This window comes from Rhea americana, unplaced genomic scaffold (assembly GCF_003343005.1).
Source record: "Rhea americana isolate MKP2758 unplaced genomic scaffold, rheAme1 scaffold_2, whole genome shotgun sequence".
Classification (NCBI taxonomy): domain Eukaryota; kingdom Metazoa; phylum Chordata; class Aves; order Rheiformes; family Rheidae; genus Rhea; species Rhea americana.
In genome coordinates, this window is record NW_028186149.1 from 13,457,477 (window position 1) to 13,467,275 (window position 9,799).

The following is a 9,799-nucleotide window of genomic DNA, read 5'->3' on the forward strand; positions in this document are numbered from 1 at the left end:
AAAGGAAAGGAAAGGAAAGGAAAGGAAAGGAAAGGAAAGGAAAGGAAAGGAAAGGAAAGGAAAGGAAAGGAAAGGAAAGGAAAGGAAAGGAAAGGTTATGTTGCCCTTGACCACCTCCAAGAATATATCTTACCATTCATTAAATATGACCAAAAAGAGAAGATCATAATTTTTACTATCAAGAAATGTGCGCCAAATTAATTGAGAAAACCTTGGCATTGGTACATTTATGAAACGCTGCTATTAGCCAAACCATAAGCCATTTATTACCATTGTCTAACATGGCCTAGCAATTTCCTCCTGAGAATACAGATCTAAGTTTGTAACATGCAGAGAAAAAAACTTGCAAACTGAGTTTTGATGACAGATTCAAGATGGGTACTACAGACTCTTTTTAAAATGTGATGTTGAAACAATGGAGCAATCTATGGTTAGATAATATTACAAAAAAAAAAAAAAAAATTGTTTCAAAATAAATGCAGACTGATTGCCAAAGCAATCAGGGCAAGAACTAACCTTCCCTCTCAGGAGTACAAGAGGCATTAATTTGTTTCCAATTACTTTGAAGAGAAGATGAGTCCTTCCAAATTAGTCTCACTTTCCTACGAAAACTTTGCTAGAAGATGCTAAAAACCTACAACTGTATATAACAAATCCTTTTCAATAGGCAGAATATATACCTACATTAGCAATATTTATCAAATCACTGCAGTTTACTGTAAAAGGTTCAAACAATACCAAGTGACAAACTGAATGAAAGCCACTATTTCGGACTAAATAGTCTTTGACCTGTGAATTCCATAGTATTTCAAACAATTCAAGTATTCAGACAAAAGGTTTTCTTTCCTCACTTTTGTAGACCTTTTAGTAGCCCCCTCATACCTTGAACCTTGAAAGCCACTAGTTCAGAAAAAGTTCCTGTTATCTCTCAGTTTCTCCAGTACGATGGAAGGAGGTAAAAAGGCCTAAGCTTTTTGTTCAGTTTTCTGTCAGTACTGCTGTGGATGACCAGCACTCAGGAAAGAACTGGACTATAGCCAATTCTAATACAGATTATCTTCAGGAACTCTTCAGAGCTGCCCAGAATCTATCAGCCATTAGAAAAAGAGAGATATGGAATACACCAGAAATTGGATCTGCAATTCTAAGTGACCAAACTGGGGAGAGGAGGTCTGGAAAAGTGTACTGCAAAGTTTATGTTTCATTATTCAGCTGAATAATGGAACCATCTTGGAATAAAGTGCAACTCTTTCTAGCATTGTAGAGCAATTTCTTAACATTAAAAGGACACTTTCCTTTTGAACTTCCTCCTCACTCTCTATAGCTGGGAAACACAGGCTTTTTTCTTTGATTGGCATTTCAGTTGCTTACAAAGCATCTTGACATTAAGGGATCATTCAGTTAGTTAGTTATTATTGCGAACAACACATTATCAATGCCAGTTCAGCTTTGGATGAAACAGTCTGCAACCTAGTGTTATAAGGTAAGATATATCTCTGTACACCACACTGAGCACATGATTTACACTGAATTTTGATTCTCTGCCAAAGAATCAGAGACTTCATCTTTATTGCATTGGTGCTAATTATTATGAAATACAGCTTTCCCCCTGCTCAGCCCCAAGGAGAACTCAAACAAAGGCGCTGAGACCAAGTTCTTAAAAGCAGTTCAGAACCTTGGACATTACACAAGGCTTGCTTCCACTGAACTAAACGGTAAAATTCCTAGGAACCAATCTGACGAAAAATTAAGGTGTGTAGCTTCTCACATGTAGAGTTCCCTTGGCACACCGCTTCCCGGGGAAGTCTTAAATTCTTAAAAGGAATACTCACTAAAGAAAAATCATCAGGTATAGCAGTTTGCCACTAGATGGAGTAGTTTAATATCAAAATTTCTATTTATAAAGAAAATCCTCTTGAACTTTCAGCTCCTTCATCAATACAACTTTGCAATTACTGAACTCACTGGTCTTCTTTTTGTAATGCTTGATCCTTGGCCATACTGTCTCTTTCTATATTTTACCTTTATTACAGCAAATCTAGTAACACTGTGAGGTAAATCATAATTCTAAAGCATTTTAGTTAAACTTTTAGTTTAGTTTTTATAGTTATCTACATCACATAATTTTAAGAAATATTAAGCATTTAGAATTATTAAGCATCTGCAATTTTCTCTAAGTACAGTTCTCTATAATTGCCAAAGATGCCAGAAGAACTTTTTGCCAGCAGAGATGATTCAAAATTCATTTACTTAGAAGTTTAGCCCTAACCCTAACTATTCTACATTCTAATATCAAAATTGAGAATCAAGGTTTTGTACTAGCACATGTGAAACAAAGACCCTTGACCTCATTATCCAGAGTCTCAATTTACATCTGTCATATAATTGTATACTTTAGATCCCTGCAGAACTATTTGTGCCTTCTGTCAGCACAAAGACCAGAAGTTGAACCCACATCTGTGTTAATTTCAAATGAGAAAAACAATCTGAAGTTCTTGTTATCCAGAACACTTCCTGTTCTGTAACATTGTAAAGTAAAATTGTACTTTGTAATGGTGAGTTGTATACATGTTTAGAAACAAATAGAGCAGCCACATWGTCACTGAATGCAGCTCTGAGGCATGAAAGGAGATTACATTGGTCTTCCAATCCTTCTTAAATGCAGGATTTGCTGGGAAAAGGGGAAGCAATAAACAGAATTGAGGGCAGCCGAGGAACGGTAGCCCCCAGCTGACTTCAGCTTGACCTTTTTCTCCTAAATGACATTTGCTGTATTATATTTACAAAGTATTCGTATTTTTGAAGTACATTTTGATAATTTGAATGTTATGAAAACACACTATAATAAACTGTCTGCTGAATCTAGAGTCTGTATGCCTGATTATATAGCATATAACTTCATAAAACTGCCTATTATTGCACTTCTAACACTAAATCAACTTCTACCTACACAGCAGGTGTAAATAACTACYGGATTTCTTGTTGGGTTTGCTGTATGTGCCTATAGTGAAAACACATGCTTTTAATGTCTAGACATGTTATTTTCCTGTAATAACTGTTACTATTATCTTTCATGATTAATAAAAGAACAAACATTAGGCTGTTTATGCAGCTCTTAAGGTAATTATATACTTTTGTCAGACAGTATTTGGTTATGGTTCTAAAGATACTGAGGACCTATAATTGATATGTCCCTGTCATCTCCATTATTATTATGACCGCATTAAGCTCCAATTAAGCTATGCTCTCCTACTTCAATCAAATAGTCTTTAAGGACACTGCAGATCAACACTGGCCTACAAGATGGATGGAGAGAAAAAAATATAGGACAAAAGGAGAGAAAGATTTATTATTTTATTTTAGATTTATTACACTGCATTTTCATGCTTTGCTTCATCACTGCACTACTTCCAGGAACATGGCGGGGGGGAGGGGAGAGAACAGACAGAAAAAAGTGAGGAATAAGTCAAGAAAGAAAGAATGAGGGCACACTGAGTAAAGTATTCCACCACAGACATTTCTAGCACTTGTGTAAAAACTGCCTTCATTAAAGCTAACATGTCAACATTACAACAAGGGAAAAGCTAAATAAGTGAAAAGAAAATTTAGGTTATCAGATTTCAAGTACAAACCCAGTACTTCAGTCTTCTCTATTAACATCATCTCAGTGTTTGCCTCTGGGCACTATAGATACGGAGAACAGATCAAGACTCCAAAACATTTTTGCATATGTTCTTCAGAAACTTCTAGTCCCATTTTTCACTCAAAGAAGAAACAAGTTCTCCGATTACAAGCTATCTCTTAGGCAGCAAAGTAACTTGAAAATATTTTATATTTCTACTGGTATGTTTCATTAAGTGATTACAAYAAAAAGTTCAAATCCAAGGCCATCGTGACTGCTTGAGATTTCAAGTATGTACCTTCAAGATACCTCAAAGTTACTTAATCCAAAATAATTTAGTTTAGTCCTTCAGACATCCAATGTTTGCTCTACAACATAAAAAGAGGTTAAACTGTGACATTAAGTGYTTACAAGAAAACAACAGTATAAAAAAACAGTGTCATCTATGTATCTAAGCAAATCAAGAGAAACACAAGAATGTAATTGTTGTTGCTCTATCAGACAGCTAATCATTTCACTTTTCAGTTAGAGGAGCCACTCCATAATTAACTTGCAACCAGTCTCCACTACAGAAACTCATCTAAGTCTTTTTATATTGTGTGTATTTTCAGACAAACATGAGAATGCCATTAGATTTATTCACACAAGAGAAAATGTCTTTGAACATAGTGAAGATGTGTCAAAGTTTCAGTTATAGCTAGTTAAATGTGTTTGAATGATGATATCCCTGCCTGCTCCTATTATGGTCATTCACTCAAAAAGGGAAAAAAAATAGAGGATACTACCCTTAACTTCCTTCCTTACCTTTAGACAACATCATATTAGGAGTGCCTGTCGATACACTATAACATGCTGTCTCTGAACCACAGGGATCAAAAGAGCAAAACATGAATCAAAGCATCTCTCAAGCTGCACTAAATTAAATAAGAGCAAGTTTTTAAATCAGAGCAAGTTTGCTTGCCATAGTATGAGAATAAAAGAATCTGGAAGGAAAATGAGCAAAAGAAAGCGGAACAGTAACGTATTTGATATCAATACAACATTTTTTCCAAATATGTCTTTGTCTTGATAATATCTGGGGCAACTRTCAGGTTCTCTGAAAATTCTTACTAGCTGTCTTTTCTCCTGTGGATGAAGCCCTCGACTACTGGTGTCCGCCCCAGCACAGCAAGGACTGTGGGCATACAAGAACGTAAGGCACCTTTGCTGAGAAGGGAGAATGCATTTAGAGTTAGCTATAAACCTGCCTGGTAACTCTCTTGTTTTAAGTGTTCATTAGTTGAAGATAGATCTGCCCTTTTAATTCAGACACACTGCATACTAAGTACAAGTTAATAACTACTTAGGACTTCAATACCTGACAGAGTTACATGTGCAGGCTACTGTCTCTGAAAGGAGATAAAGACATGGAAAGAAAAAAACAGCCATCAAGCTAATCGTGACCAAAAATCATTACCATCTAAGACAGAGTGCCTGATGAAGTTTGTTTCAGGATCATTTGGCAAAGTTGTTTATAATGTCCACAAACACATTAAAGGTAAAGAAAGCTTTGATATATGGACACTACATCACCAGACATGGCACCGCAGCTGTACTTGTTTTTAGGCAAAGGAATTAGTTCCCATTTCTGTCGGTCTTTGCTGTAGATTTCAGAAGGGCAAATTAAACTTGGATGAGATCAGTGAAAAGTTCAGTTCACAAGTCATGCAGTCAACAACTTCCTCAATACATGCTGAGACCAAACTGATGCAGTGGAGAAGGGACGTAACTTCCTGCCTTTCGCATGTCCTGCTGGGAGCTGCCTGTAAATCTGCAGAGTCTGCTACAGTATTGCCGACATCAGTAGGTTTTCCAAAGGTGGGTCAAATCTCACCCCAGAAGCATGCAGCAGAGACATCCCTGCAACAGCCTTTGGAGTAGAACTCAGCAGAGATATCTCTAGGGATCCCCATTTCTGACTCACCTTCACAATACACTTCCCTTTCCTCCAAACGCAAACTGAGACTTCAGCTATATTGTGACTCTCAAACTCTTTGTTTTTATCTTTGCAAAGCCTTTTGCAGGAATTTGACTTTCCTAGAATCATGGAAAATTCCACATCCTATAGCAGTATGTGAAAATCTTCAATTATCTCCAGAGCATCTCCAGCGCTCTAATTTTCTAATGTCTATTCATAGCAACCTTAGGTCACAGCCACAAAAATTTCTTCAGAAAGTCAGTCTTCTTCGTAACAGGATAATGTATTCTAWATCACTCTTGAATGCATCTTGCCATATTTTTGTAATGAGCTAGCGTATTTYAGATCAACCAGCATTTGTATTAATGTGCTTGCAATTGACAGAAATAAAACAAATGAGACTAGGAACTACATAAAGTTTTATCTTGGTTGTACTGATCTCTTACTTGGATTCTTAGCAAACAAGGCCTTGATTACAAGTGCTGCATCAGGCCATATTCATTTCAGTGGATTCAATAAAGGCACAAGAGCCCATCTGTGCAGAGCTCATTGAAGAAACAACACTGAATATGTTAAGCTAGATCCTATAATCAAGTTTAATYAGCATCACTGGGACTTAGGATAGGTGTAAAGATCCATCTTGTTGATCCAATTGTAGGATCACAGCCTTAATATAAAGACATATAGCATTTTGTTACTACTTCAAATAATCCAAGTTGATCCCCTTTAAAGAAATGAAGTCTGATCTTAAAGTGGGTTCTACTGGTAAGACATCGGTAAGCCATTGCTGGTAACACATAGACTACATCTATAGGTAAGACATTGACTCTCCACAGAGTTCCAGTGAAACTAACTGGAGCAAGTTAAAGTTTCCCTCATAAGAAAATAAGAGAAAAGAGAACTGGAGGCATAAACCAGGAGGTAAGAACAGGAATAAGCCTCCTTCCCCTCCAGCACTCTTTTCTCTCTGACTGCAAGTTTTCCCAGGGTCTAGAATTAAGAATATGGATAGTAAGATCTACTCCTTATGGCATCTGCCTACTTTGCTAGGTGATAATATGCCTACACCTAGCCTTAGGTTATAGTATGTAAATACAGAAGACAATTTTTAACTAGAAAGTTTGTAGTAATTGGTAGTAGGGCTATGATTACATCACAGTAATTCACAGAAAAGTTRTAAGACTAGTCATGTAATTCAGAGAGTAATAAAGGAATAGTTTAAAACTAAGCAAAATTTGTAGTACCACACAAACTAAATAAACTTACTTAGTTGTCTTAGTTTTCTGTTTCATGACGTCATCATCTTGCTCCCTGCRCTATCAGTGCACATCATCTGTAACAGTCTCGAGCTCGCACGCTCTCTCTCAGGAACTCTTTTTATATGGAATACCCTTCGAGAAATCACCCTTCTTTCACTCAGATTAACTTTTATGAGATATTATGAAAGAAGCAAATTTTCAATAAAAGAAATGACATTCGCAAGCTAAACACATTAAAATCAACCATACATTTCATTTTTTTCCTGTTTGGCATTTTCTTTAATAAACACCAACAAGCTGCTAATCTAAAAAAGATTATTATAAGAGTGTCTTTTTTAATCTCAAATTATAACCTGAACTTGATATCTTCCTTCTAAATTTATGAGAATTGCAAGCTCTTTAGAGCAGAGCATTCTCCTATCTCCACAATGATCTGACAAGGAAAACAGGAAGGCAAAAAGTGTTATTCTTCATTAATACACTATTTTTGAACATTTTCAGACTGAAATAAAGAAATAAAAAGGCAATGATGCATATATTCTGCCATCTGTTTTTCCTGTGCCTGATTGCTCCATGATTTCTTAGCCTCTTTAGGGGATCCAGCCTGGAAGGACAACTAAGAGAAATACTACCATATCCAGAAATCAAAGAGAACAAACGCTTACATCATTGAAAAGTTGATTTTTTTCTGCAACTAATGTTGAAACTGTATTTCCTTTACATGCTTGTCTTTATTCCTAAGCAAAAGGACTTAAAGAAAATGTTATCATAAAGTAGGCTTTTATAGTGAATTTCAGCATTCCTCCTTTATCAGTCTTAAAAAACACACACACACGAGAAAAAATGTATTTTCTTCAACAGATATCAACATTACTTGAAAAATTAACTTAGCTTTTCCCTCACTTCATCAAAAACTCACGAATTTGTCGAGCATGTTCTGTACCTAAAAAGAGAGCAGGCTGGCCTACTTGTGCCCTGCCTCCCCTCACTAGTATAGTGCAAGTAAAATCTACTTTTTTCTTTCTTAAGAGTTTCATTTAGATCCCACTAAAGCATGTCTATACACTCTTGTCCCTCTTCCAAACATCACAAATTCAAGCAAGCAAGATTAACCAGTAGTTTAAATAAAATCTTACTTTTTGCCCAGCAGAGTCTTGCTAATAGTAAGAAAAACAACGTAACACCTGTCCGATGTTCTTCACAAGTCTTTAATGCTTACTTCTATATGCATCACCTAATCAAGTCATATTCTTCCTTAGACAATGTGAACAACTAGTTAGACCTATTCTAAAAAATATTCTAGATTTTGCTAGGGTATTTCCTGGATATTTTTCAAAAGAGTTCAGTAACATGCTTAAGGATTCCTGAGGTATGTTTTGCACTACCTAGAACAATGGAAATCACAGCTATTTATTTTTCTAGCTCTTTGAGACAAAGACTTTGATAATACAACCTGAAGAAAAGAAATAATCAAAGGCATCTTATTGATACTGACATCCCTTTTATTCATTTTACTTTTCTATAATGTTAATTGAGTGTAGGGAACGAGTTAACAGAATAAGGGCTGAAAAAAACAGCATTCAGATATTTTAAGGCAAGGGCTGAACTCAAGATTCCGTATAATGGTAAATTCGTGGACTTACTTAACTGCTTTCTATTTTGAGACTCACTCGGAATGTTCTCTCTTGCATAGTAATTCACTGTCACAATACTTAAACGTAGAGCTATAGTTGTCCAGCACTGCCTTCTGTTTTCCAGAATCTGGAGGAAGAAYGATTTAAGTATAAGAGATAGCTAAGATAATGTTGTTTTTTAAAAATCAGCTCCCCTTTTCATTCCCAAACCAATATGCTCCTATCAAAGAACCTAGGACTTTGTCCTTCCAAGGTGTGTAAAGAACACCAGGAATAGGGAGAAGCAGAACAGCTTATAGGCCCTGTCATGAAAGGGATAACAGTGTGTTTAGGTAACACTTAACGGACAGACTAGGTAAGTACGAACTAAAGTCAGCTGCTTGTTTTAGACAGAACCCAAAGCCTCACTAACTGTTGACACCCACTCSTACATCTATTTTTCTTTGGCATACTATCTTTGGCACTTTGGGAAATTTATATTCACCATAGAAGGAGGATGCCTCAACAGTTCTATCCAAGCGGTAAGCCAGTTCCTGATCCAGTTTAGCATTGCCTAGGACAGTATACCTTTATTTGTGATGTCCAACACATTTTCTCAATGGCTGTGTCTAATATCTGTCATTTACCAGTACAGTGGCGAACAGTAATCAAATTTTTGCATTAAAGCTGTTACCCCAAAATTATAAAATTTGGATACTCTTTGTAAAATAGTGACTATTAGACAACTGATAGGCAGTTTTCCTCCTCTCCACTTCCCATCTCCCTCCCCCTGCTCCCAATCTGGCCACCTGGCACTGAAATGAAAGCCATTGGCTTCAAGTGGACTAAGTCTATACACAAATTTGTGCATGTGCAAGCTTCTGAATTATATCAATGTAGTTACTCAGGCCTAAGACTATAAAAAAGCTTCATTCCTGTAAGAGGTGCATTGCTACTGTAGAACAACATTAACATTTATTTTATACAAAATTAACTGTGTGAATATGCCCATGAGGTTGTTTTACACTACATGACAGACAGAACTTCAGACTGTCTGGTGCTCACTAATGGAAGTATGAGTACACTTAAAGTGTTCTGAATTTGCTACCAGAGGCTGTGCAATCCAGCAATAGCAACAGTAATACAATGTTTACTTCTTCCCTTATCTTTTCCCTCAAAAAAAMCCCCCAAATTTAACTTGCATCTCTAGAGTAAGCAGCCTACAACTGGCCTACCCTAACACAAAGATGCAGCAGCATGAATGGAACAAATGCTGCACAACAATAAATCTAAGGAAAATGTCTGCTTGTGCAAGTCTGACATGAACTGCACAGATTAAAAAAAAAAA

The 9,799-nt window shown here is 36.3% G+C and overlaps 1 long non-coding RNA gene across 2 annotated transcripts in view; it reads right to left on the bottom strand.

Moving 5' to 3' along the window:
- The window catches only part of LOC146596765 (uncharacterized), a 188,988-nt gene extending 180,400 nt beyond the window's left edge, over positions 1 to 8,588 (bottom strand). For both annotated transcript variants that reach the window (XR_014895698.1, XR_014895699.1), the window contains exon 1: positions 8,482 to 8,588. This is a non-coding gene — a long non-coding RNA (uncharacterized LOC146596765). The remainder of the gene's footprint in view (positions 1 to 8,481) is intronic.
- Between the last annotated feature and the right edge of the window lie 1,211 nt (positions 8,589 to 9,799).